Source organism: Marmota monax, unplaced genomic scaffold, assembly GCF_021218885.2.
Source record: "Marmota monax isolate L192 unplaced genomic scaffold, Marmota_monax_Labrador192_F-V1.1 WCK01_AAM20220418_F8-fsc00153, whole genome shotgun sequence".
Classification (NCBI taxonomy): Eukaryota; Metazoa; Chordata; class Mammalia; order Rodentia; family Sciuridae; genus Marmota; species Marmota monax.
The window spans coordinates 1,310,814-1,320,469 of NW_026692146.1; the positions used below are offsets into that span (position 1 = coordinate 1,310,814).

Consider the following 9,656-nt stretch of genomic DNA (forward strand, 5'->3'; position numbering starts at 1 on the left):
TGCTGGGAGGCTGCAGCAGGAGGATCAAAGTCTGAGGCCAGCCTTGGTAACTTAGTGAGACTCTGTCTCAAAATAAAAACTAAAAAGGGCTGGGATGTAGCTCAGTGGAAGAGTGCGCTCAGTACTGAAAAAAAAAATTCTCTTCAGTTTAGTTCTGGTGTTTGTGGTAATATAGTTTATTCAGGATTAGAGTACTGATTGTCAAAGTATTGTCCCAGGAGTTCCTAGAATCTAAAATAAAATATTATCAATGATTCTGAATCAGAATAGAATTCTCAGGATTCAAAAAACATATTTTATGCTAGATTTAATGAAGAAAAGATGTCAACATATCTCAGAAAAATAGCAATAACATGTTGAGCAAAGATTTCAAATGAGTATTAAGATAAACTTTATTTGACTAGCAATTTATGTAGCATTCCAAGTGATTCAGCATGTATTATTTCATTTAATCCTAATGATGTCTCTATGAGTTAGATGCTATACACTTTTTACAGATGACTGACCCGGGTCTTCAAATGGTAACTGACTTGACCTAAATATTTATAAGTTGGACTCAAATTAGGTGTTTTGACTTCTGATCCTTAACTTGTACTGTATAAAAACTCCATATTCCTTAAAGACTCCAAGTAGGATGGTACCCAGTCATAGCCTGGTGATGGTGGCATCTTCCCCTCCAGAGGCCTGGAGGCCATGTCTCTGTCTCCTGCTCTGGGCCCACTTGCTCTGGGTGGTGGCTGGGATGGGGTTATGGTTGTCCTCCTAAAGGACAACACATTGAATGAACAAAGACTGAACTTTTTGTTTGTTTTCTTTTTCTTTTTGGGTACTAGGGATTGAACCCAGGAGTGCTTAAACTCTTGAGCCACATCCCCAGTCCTTTTTATTTTGAGACAGGGTCTTGCTAAGTTGCTTAGGGTCTCACTAAGTTGCTGAGGCTGATTTTGAACTTGCAGTCCTCCTACCTCAGTCTCCCCAACCACTGGGAATACAAGCGTGTGCCAACATGCCTGGCCAAAGACATATACTTTTTATAAAAGGCATCTGTGGAACAATGCTTCCATTTGAATAATAAATGAATTCCTATTTTGAGCCCCCTGGTTCTTACACAGCCTCACTATCTGAAGAAAGTTCATGCTAAAAATATGATATGATTAATGGATAAATATGATCAGATATCTGCACCAAGTTCTCAGCCTGATAAGGAGAATCCTTTTGTGTCAACCTAATGAAGCATTCAAAGAAGTCATATGACTCTTTTCAAGATGAACTTGAAGATTATATTAAAGCACAGAAAGACAGAGGCTTAGTTAGAGTCAAGACTTGTTCCAGGAAGATGATAGAGAACTATTTGGAAACCTGTGGGTACAGAGAAGAGGTTGATTCCAGACCCAGATATAGAATGTTTGATCAAAAACTCCCATCTGGAACTGTCCAGACCTACCCAAGATCATGCAATATTTCACAAACAATGGGAAACCAGTTTCCTCAGTGCTTACCAGCTCAGGACAGCAAGCTGAGACTAGACTCTCTGAGTACCATCAGTTCCCCAAGGACTGTTTCTCAAAGAAACCAGTGCCCATGAGCCTTATTCAGCAAGAATATAATTATGGTTCATAAGAGGTAGAATTCAGAGTTCACAGAACCTCTCCTCAAGAAATCATCCCAGTGCCTATCGAGCCAGCCATAAACAGTTCCATCAGAGGAGGAAGAGGCACCCAGAAAACGGCAGAGAAAAAACAGAGGAGAAGCGGCCCAAGCATCAGAGGAAAAGTGGTTCTGAGGAACTAGATTTAGACAGGCCCAAGAACAAAGAAACAAAGGTGAAGACAGAAACTGCACAGGTCAGTGGAGAAAAGCTTAGTGAATAAAGAAAAAAGTGCTGAGATATAGCCTCTCAGGAAGAAGATCATAAGCATAGAAAAACAAAGAAGGACCAAGGCAGGGAAAGGACAGAGAGTGAAATGCTTTGGGACCAGTCCATCCTTGGATTTTGAAACTCTATAGCTGGTTCTCCTGAGGTTAAATTGAAAGAGAGAGAGAGAGAGAGAGAGAGAGAGAGAGTGAGTGAGTGAGAGTGTTAAGTAGATGGTTTTTATGGTGTTCATATCTGTATTGCTTTTCTTTTGTCAACAGGTACTATTAGAATACCTTAACAGAGGGCCTGGGGTTGTGGCTCAGTGGTAGAGCACTTACCTAGCATGTGTGAGCAACTGGGTTCAATACTTAGCATTGTATTTAAATAAATAAATAAAATAAAGCTCTGTTGACAACTAAAAAGTTATTTAAAAAAAAAAAGAAAAAATACTTTAATAGAGGCCACAGGAACATGAAGCATTCTGGGTGCCTGCTCCCCAACATAGGAGTTACTGCATTTCCTCATTTTCTAAAAGCACTTATTACCTTTTTCTGGCATATAATGTAATTTCTCTTTTTTTAAGAGAGTGGCTCTGCTTTTATTCATCAAATTGTCATGATAGTGAGATTATTTTTCCTTGGGAGATCATTTATTTTAAATTGGAGGACGAATAAACTTTGCAGAATCTATTACTTGGTTGGGATTGTCTTAGTTTTGAGTGGGATTTTTTAAATTCATTGTTTTCTCTATTCAGCAATTCAGATTTTTTTCTTTGTTAGATCTAAGTTGGCAGTATATTTTCTAGGTTGGAAAGTGGAAAATGAGATACATTATAATAATAATAAACTTATTAGTTTTTGAATTTTTGAAGAGTCTCAAATCAGTTAATAGGGGTTGGGGTTATGGCTCAATGATAGAGCGCTTGCCTAGCATATGTGAGGCACTGGGGTCGATCCTCAGCACCACATAAAAATAAATAAGATAAAGGTATTGTGTCCATATATAGCTAAAAAATATTAAAGAAATAAGTTAATATTCTGGAAATATTTATAATAAAGTGTTCTCGTTTCTGGGAAAAAAGACTCAAAGAAGTTGTCTTTCTGCTACACATCAAGATATTTTGGAGAGTATTATAACACTATCTAATCTAAAGGACCTGGCCATTATAAACTCTTATAGTTAATGCACTCTCTAGATAAAATAAGAATTTTCATTATAATTATAGAAAATATAAACTTTGTGAGAGTTTAGACTCAAGTGTGAGAGCATAGTTTTTAGTCTAAAAGGAAATTTTTTTTATTATTTCAAATTATTGAGAATCTTCAAATACATTGTTTTACTGAATTTAAAGGCTACAATCTCTGATTCAGAATATTCGGCAAATATGTTAATTAAAAGATACTCTTTTGCCCACAAGTAGTATTAATTTCTTTTTAAGTTTTTTTTTTAATTTAGTTGTATATGGATACAATACCTTTATCTTATTTATTTTTTTGCATTGCTGAGGACTGAACCCAGTGCCTCACATATGCTAGGCAAGTGCTCTACCACCGAGCTACACCCCAGCCTCAGTATTAATTTCTTAATGAAATATCCTAAGAATTACATGGCTTAAGAGATTTGCCCACATGCACAGATTCAAAGATTCAGGCACCAATACTAGCACAGAAAACTCAGCTGTTAGAAGTCTCCTATTAATTTGGTTATTCATTTATAAGTTTTAAAATTCTGTCTCTCCTCAAAAGTTTGCTAAAAGAATGGATTTGGTCTGACAGAGAATGTTGAATCAGGGATTTCTGAAAGTGGAAAGGTACCATAATCTATGTCAGAAACAAGTTGAGGGACTAGGATTGTGGTTCAGTAGTAGAGTACTTGCCTAATACGGGAGAGTCACTGGGTTGGATCCTCAGCACCACATGAAAATAAATAAATAAATTAAATAAAGGTATTGTGTTCATCTACAAAACTCCCGGGAGGGGGTAACAGGTGCCATGTTTCCCACAGCTGGAATATTTTGCAGTCTTTCCCAGGCACTCTTAAAATGACCAATGCATGGTTGGCCAGAGCACATGTCTAATCCTAAGCAAAACATCTTACATTGTGGCCAAATGTAACCTATTGATGTAAGTAAAGCCAACAGCTCAGACAAGCAGCCATTTTGCCACTTAGCCATTGCTGCCTCTGCATCTTGCTTCTCTCTCCTTTTGTTTTCTTTGCAGTAGAGCATGTGCTTCGCATGCGGAATGCCCTGGGCTTGTTTTTGTACCTTCCAAAAAAAAGCAAAACAAAACCCAAATGTTCAGAATATGCATATCCATAGATTGCAGTGGTTGGCCAGGGCTAGAGAATGGAAGTCATTGATAATGGTTGTAGGCTTTCTTTTTGTGGTGATATGAATGTTCTAAAAGTAGATAGTGATAATGGTTTTACAACTCTGTTAATATATTAAATACCATTAAATTGTACACTTTAAAATAATACATTTTATATTCAGATTGTTCATATCCTTCGACCTTCTAGAAGGTCTCAATAAATTGCTGAGTTACTAAGGCTGGCCTCAAACTTGCAGTCCTCCTGCCTCAGCCTCCTGCATCACTGGATTACTAGTGCCTGGCTTCTAGCTGCTTTTGAAATGAGGCTGTCACCACTAAATTTGACTTTCATGAAATATGTAAATTCTGATCTCTGTTGCTTCACCCCACAAAAGGTAAAATAAAACTGCTCGAAGGATATGAACAATCGGCTCCAGAGAGAAAACTTCCCTTACTCTTTCCCTACCTGCCCTCCTGCCCCACCCTAAATTAATCCCACCACCAAAACTCCTTCCAAGACCTGGCTCTGCTAAGGCCCTAAAAAACCCAGAGCCTCACAGTGACCCACCGCTATTCCCTACCTACAAGATGTGCCCGTCCAGTGCTGAATAAAGCATCGCTGGTTTATGAGGTCTCCTTCCATTTTCTTTTTTCTTTTTGTATTCTCTTTCGTGTGCTTTCACTGCTTACCCAGAGCAGTTGCTGGAAGAAAAAATTTTAAACTAAATAAAATAGCCAGGTAGGGTGCTGCACACCTGCAATCCGAGTGACTGGGGAGGCTGATGCAGGAGGATCAAAAGTTCAAAGTCAGTTTCAGCAATTTAGTGAGGCCTTAAGAAACTTGGTGAGACCTTGTGTCAAAATAAAAGGGCTGGGGATGTAGCTCAGTGTTTAAGTGCTCCTAGGTTCAATCCTTGGCACCAAAAAACAAAACAAAACAAAACAACAATACAACAAACAAACAAAGAAACCCTAAATGAAACAGGTAGGAGGGGAAAGTTAAGGAAATCACAAGTAGAACGAGAAGACAAAATTGGAAAACGAGTTAAAATGAGAATATAGGTAGTTCCATGTTCTAATAGCAGCTTTGTTTGCTAAACAGGTAGATTAAAAAAAAAGTCTTCCTCACCCATACTCACATAAAGGCTTAAAAAATAGTATAAAATTCATTATTGTGACAATTTAAACGTACGCATGATACAACTAACTGTGTGTTAGAAATGTGGTAGCTGTTCACCACATTTGGGATGTACCATACTTTTTTAAAACTTAAAAATATTTTTCACAATATATTACCCCAAGCCAGGTTGGGGTTCCGCAGGTGACACACACACTTCACAAATGTTTTAAGAACTTGCTGTTGTTAGAGATGGTGAAGGCCAATGTCATACAGCTTGCACAAAGCAGCTCGGTGAATTTCATGCTATAGATATTTCTGAGAAAAACACAGAAGTTCCTTGTAGGTCATTGTCCCTTCAAGTGTGGTCCCTGAAACCTGAGTCATATAGGAGCTTCTCTGAAATGTAGGCTCTCAGGCCACATTCTGGACGAAAATTTGCATCTTAACAAGATCACCAAGTAGTGAACTTTAGAATTTGAGGAGTGCTAGTGTTGGATACTCCTGCTACTTTGAAACTAAACCCTAACCAACTCTTAGCTCCCCATGTATGCAGCAATCATAAAGAAAGGTGGGGTGGAGTGGGGAAAGTTTGGAAGAATAATAAATTTAGCATTGGCCAGGGACAGCTTTTATTCTGAGACCAGCAGAAGTCATGGCAATCAGCCAACCCAAACATTTGGAAATAGCTTCATCACCTTTAGTGTCATTAAATTTTTTTTTCTATTAAAATCCCTACCTAGTAGGAGACTAATCACTAAAATTTGAGAATAAGGACTATAAAAATACAATATCAATAAGAGTCTGGTAAATATGCTGTGCTTAATCTTTTCAAGAGAATACTAGATAGCTGTAAAATGAGAAAGTACTTTTTATTTTAGTAAGGGAAAAATCTCCAAGGCTTTCTATTCAAACATTGAACAAACATCTGAAAGTAGTAGATTTTACAGATATTTGTGCTAAAAAGAGGGAAATAGTATACTGCTATCTAGTTGGATGTATATGCATAAAGAACTCTGGAGAAAATATACAAGAGTGTATTTTGATAAACATAAGTTGATAACAATGGTTATATTTGGGGATGGGCAATATAACAAGGGGGATATGTTAACCTTTGGTAATGAGGAAAACATTCTATGCTTTGTGGTGGTGGTGATATGGGCATATTGAAGTTGTCCCATTTAAAGAATGAGGGGTTGGGACGGAACTCAGTGGAGGAACACATACTTAGCATGAGTGAGGCTCAGATTCAATCTCCAGCACCAATAAATAAACATTAAAGAATGCACCTTAAAAATGGGTATGTTTCAATATTAATTTAAAAAGATGATAACAAAATCATCAATTCTTCTAACATCTTTTACTTTCACTCCTTGCCGCGTCCGGCCAAGGGAGCCGAGTCCGGCGAGGGACGGCGAGGTTAAAAGACACACAGGACACCAAGGTTCTTCATCCAGGAGTCAATAATAATCTTTATTGCTAACACACCTTTTTTTATACCCCAAGCAGCAGAAGTGGAAAACTACCCAAAAGCAGGAGGGAGGGGGGAGAAATTTAGTTTCAACATCTATTATTGTCAGGTACCGAAACCTCCCTTAACAATAAGTCCATCAGACCAGAAAAGGTCAAGGCATTCCCGTGGGATACATATGTCTCAGCCGGACAAGCAGGAACAGAAAAACCGCAAGTTCGCCATGGCCTTGTGAGCTGGCCACACTGGCATGCAGAACAAACTAGTGGAGGTAGGGCTCCAGGGGCCAAGGTGGACCTGTTGCCAACAAGTCCCCCTCTTTTGTTTTTTGCATGCCAGTGGGAATCAAGTAGCCCCTGTCTTAGGTCGTTCACAGCCCTTGCGATGCTTACCCGTCTCTGGGAAGGCCCCGATTCCCTGGTTTAGGTCGCACAGCAAGCGTGAAAGTTGCCCGTCACTGGGTACTACAAGATCAGCTCAAGGTGTTATGACCTATCAAGACATTATTGCGGTAAACGCTTAACCGTCTCCACCCACGGGACCCACGACCATCACCGCCGAATGGCAGATGTGATTGGACCGAGAGATTAGACAGCAAAGATCCTAGTACAGGAAGGCAAGAGGGAGAGGTATGCATAGAGAAAAGATATGGCAGGAGTTTTTCTTTTAAGGAGGACACTCATCTTCGGATCGGTCTGAAGTATATCTCAGAGGGGCGATCATCCATCTTCAAGCGTTGATAGTGAACCTGTATCAGCTTAGAGGCTAAGATATTAATTTGATCCTTAATGAATTGTACTATCTTATTTACAATGTAGGGTCCTATTGCCACTACTAGAAGGAGGCCTAACAATGGTCCCAATAAGGGAAGAAGATAAGGCAAAAATCCATTAAGTCCAGTCCAGAGAGGGTTCTCAAATAATTCCCTCCTCCTTTTTTTTAGGTCTTCTTGGAGTTGTTTAATTTTTGTGCGAACTATGCCAGACTTGTTAGCATAAAAACAGCACCTCTCCCCAAGGGCTAAACAAATTCCCCCTTGATTGGCAGTAAGCAAGTCTAAACCCCACCTGTTCTGAAGAACTACTTCTGCTAGAGAGTCTATCTGGTCTTGTAGGTCCTGAAGAAGTCTCCACTTCCCAGACCCCTTTTGTATAACAAAAATAGGGGTATTCCAAGGGGAGGTAGAGAGCACCACGTGTCCTAACTTAAGCTGGTCTTGAACTAATAGGGAAGCGGCCTGTAATCTGTCCTTAGTTAGGGGCCACTGTTCTACCCACACAGGGTCATCTGATAACCAAGTAATGGACAGTGGAGGCGGCCGCACTTCAGTGGCCCCTAGGATAAATTTTCCAGTCCTCTCCGGTCTCTTCCCCGCCGGGTAACCTGTTCTGCTGGATCCACGGGTGATATTTTGCCCTCATGTCTCTTTCCTAGTCCCCTTCCAGGGATCCATCCCATGTCTAGCATTGCATCATTAACAAAGTCATTATTTCCTTTCAAAGTCTGGGTAGTGAGAATAGCCCCCATTTGATGAAGCAAGTCCCTCCCCCAAAGGTTCGTGGGGAGTCCAGTCACTACATAGGGCTGGAAATGGCCACTATGTCCTTCACCATCTCTCCATTTTAAAAAGGAGGCACTTCTTTTTGGTCGGGTCTGTCCTATCCCCTGTAATATGGCCGAGGGACTCTGGAGGGGCCAGGCAGGTGGCCATTGTTTTTCAGAAATGACAGAGACATCCGCCCCCGTATCTAGTATTCTCTTGAAAGCCTTGTCCTGTATCTCAATGGTCAGGTTGGGACGCGAATCCAAATGAGCTACCCAAAAGGCCTGGGGAGTTCCAGTGGAGCCAAAGCTGCCGTCGCCCCGGGACCCACGGAGGGTGTGCCCAGGAATGGAAGCTAAGGGTAGCAGCAGCAATTGAGCTATAGGCTCCCTGGGGGGAAGAATAACAATTCCTTGGGTAGCTTCTACTACTATTTTTATTTCTCCCTGATAATCAGCATCAACAACCCCCGTAAGAATCTTCAAGCCCCACTGAGTTGTGCTACCTCGTCCCAACACTAGTCCCACCGTCCTCTCTGGCAGGGGTCCAAAAACCCCAGTAGGCAGCATTTGAGGTCCCATTTGGGGAGTTAATACCGCTCGGGAGGTGGAACTGAGGTCCAGTCCTGCGCTTCCTGGTGTTCCCCTGGGGAGTTCCCGGATAGAAAGGGGTTGGTCAGTGGGAGGCGGCGGAGACGCCCACTCCCTGGGGCACTGTTTCGTCCCTGCATTGCCCCGTACACTTTGGCTTCCGGGGCCCAGGGCGGGCCCCTGCTCCCGTTTCCCGACGGTATTGGGTTACCCTGGATGTCAAATTTTGACCTGCACTCACTGTTCCAATGATTTCCTTTATGACATCTAGGACAAATTCCAGGCATCCCTCTGCCAGCACCCTCGCTCTTTTCCGGGCAGTTTCTCCTTATATGTCCCTCTTTCCCACACTTAAAACACCCCTTAGAGCGGGTTCCCCTGTTATCAGCTTTTTGCATTCCAGTCTTAAGGGCAGCAGCCAAAACCTGACCAGTAATATGAGGCCCATCTATATCTTTGCATGCTCGAATCATGTCATCTATACTTTTGGCCCGGGAGGACTTAATAGCATTTTGGCAGTAAGTGTTAGCGTTTTCATATGCCAGTTGTCTAATAAGTGGCATAGCCTGTTCTAGATTAGGGAATATTTTTCCTGCAGCCTGCATTAGGCGGGCTATAAAGTCTGAATAAGGTTCAGAGGGTCCTTGAGAGATCTTGGAAATTTTTGCTTCAGTCTTAGAAATGGGCAGGGCTTTCCAGGCATGGACTGCAGCTGAGGCTATTTGAGCATAAACACCTGGGTCGTAATTAATTTGTTGGCCTATG

At 41.1% G+C, this 9,656-nt stretch overlaps 1 pseudogene; it reads left to right on the top strand.

The window, feature by feature from the left end:
• Positions 1 to 1,228: 1,228 nt before the first annotated feature.
• Positions 1,229 to 1,997, top strand: LOC124075648 (lysine-rich coiled-coil protein 1-like; annotated as a pseudogene).
• The last annotated feature ends 7,659 nt before the right edge of the window (positions 1,998 to 9,656 follow it).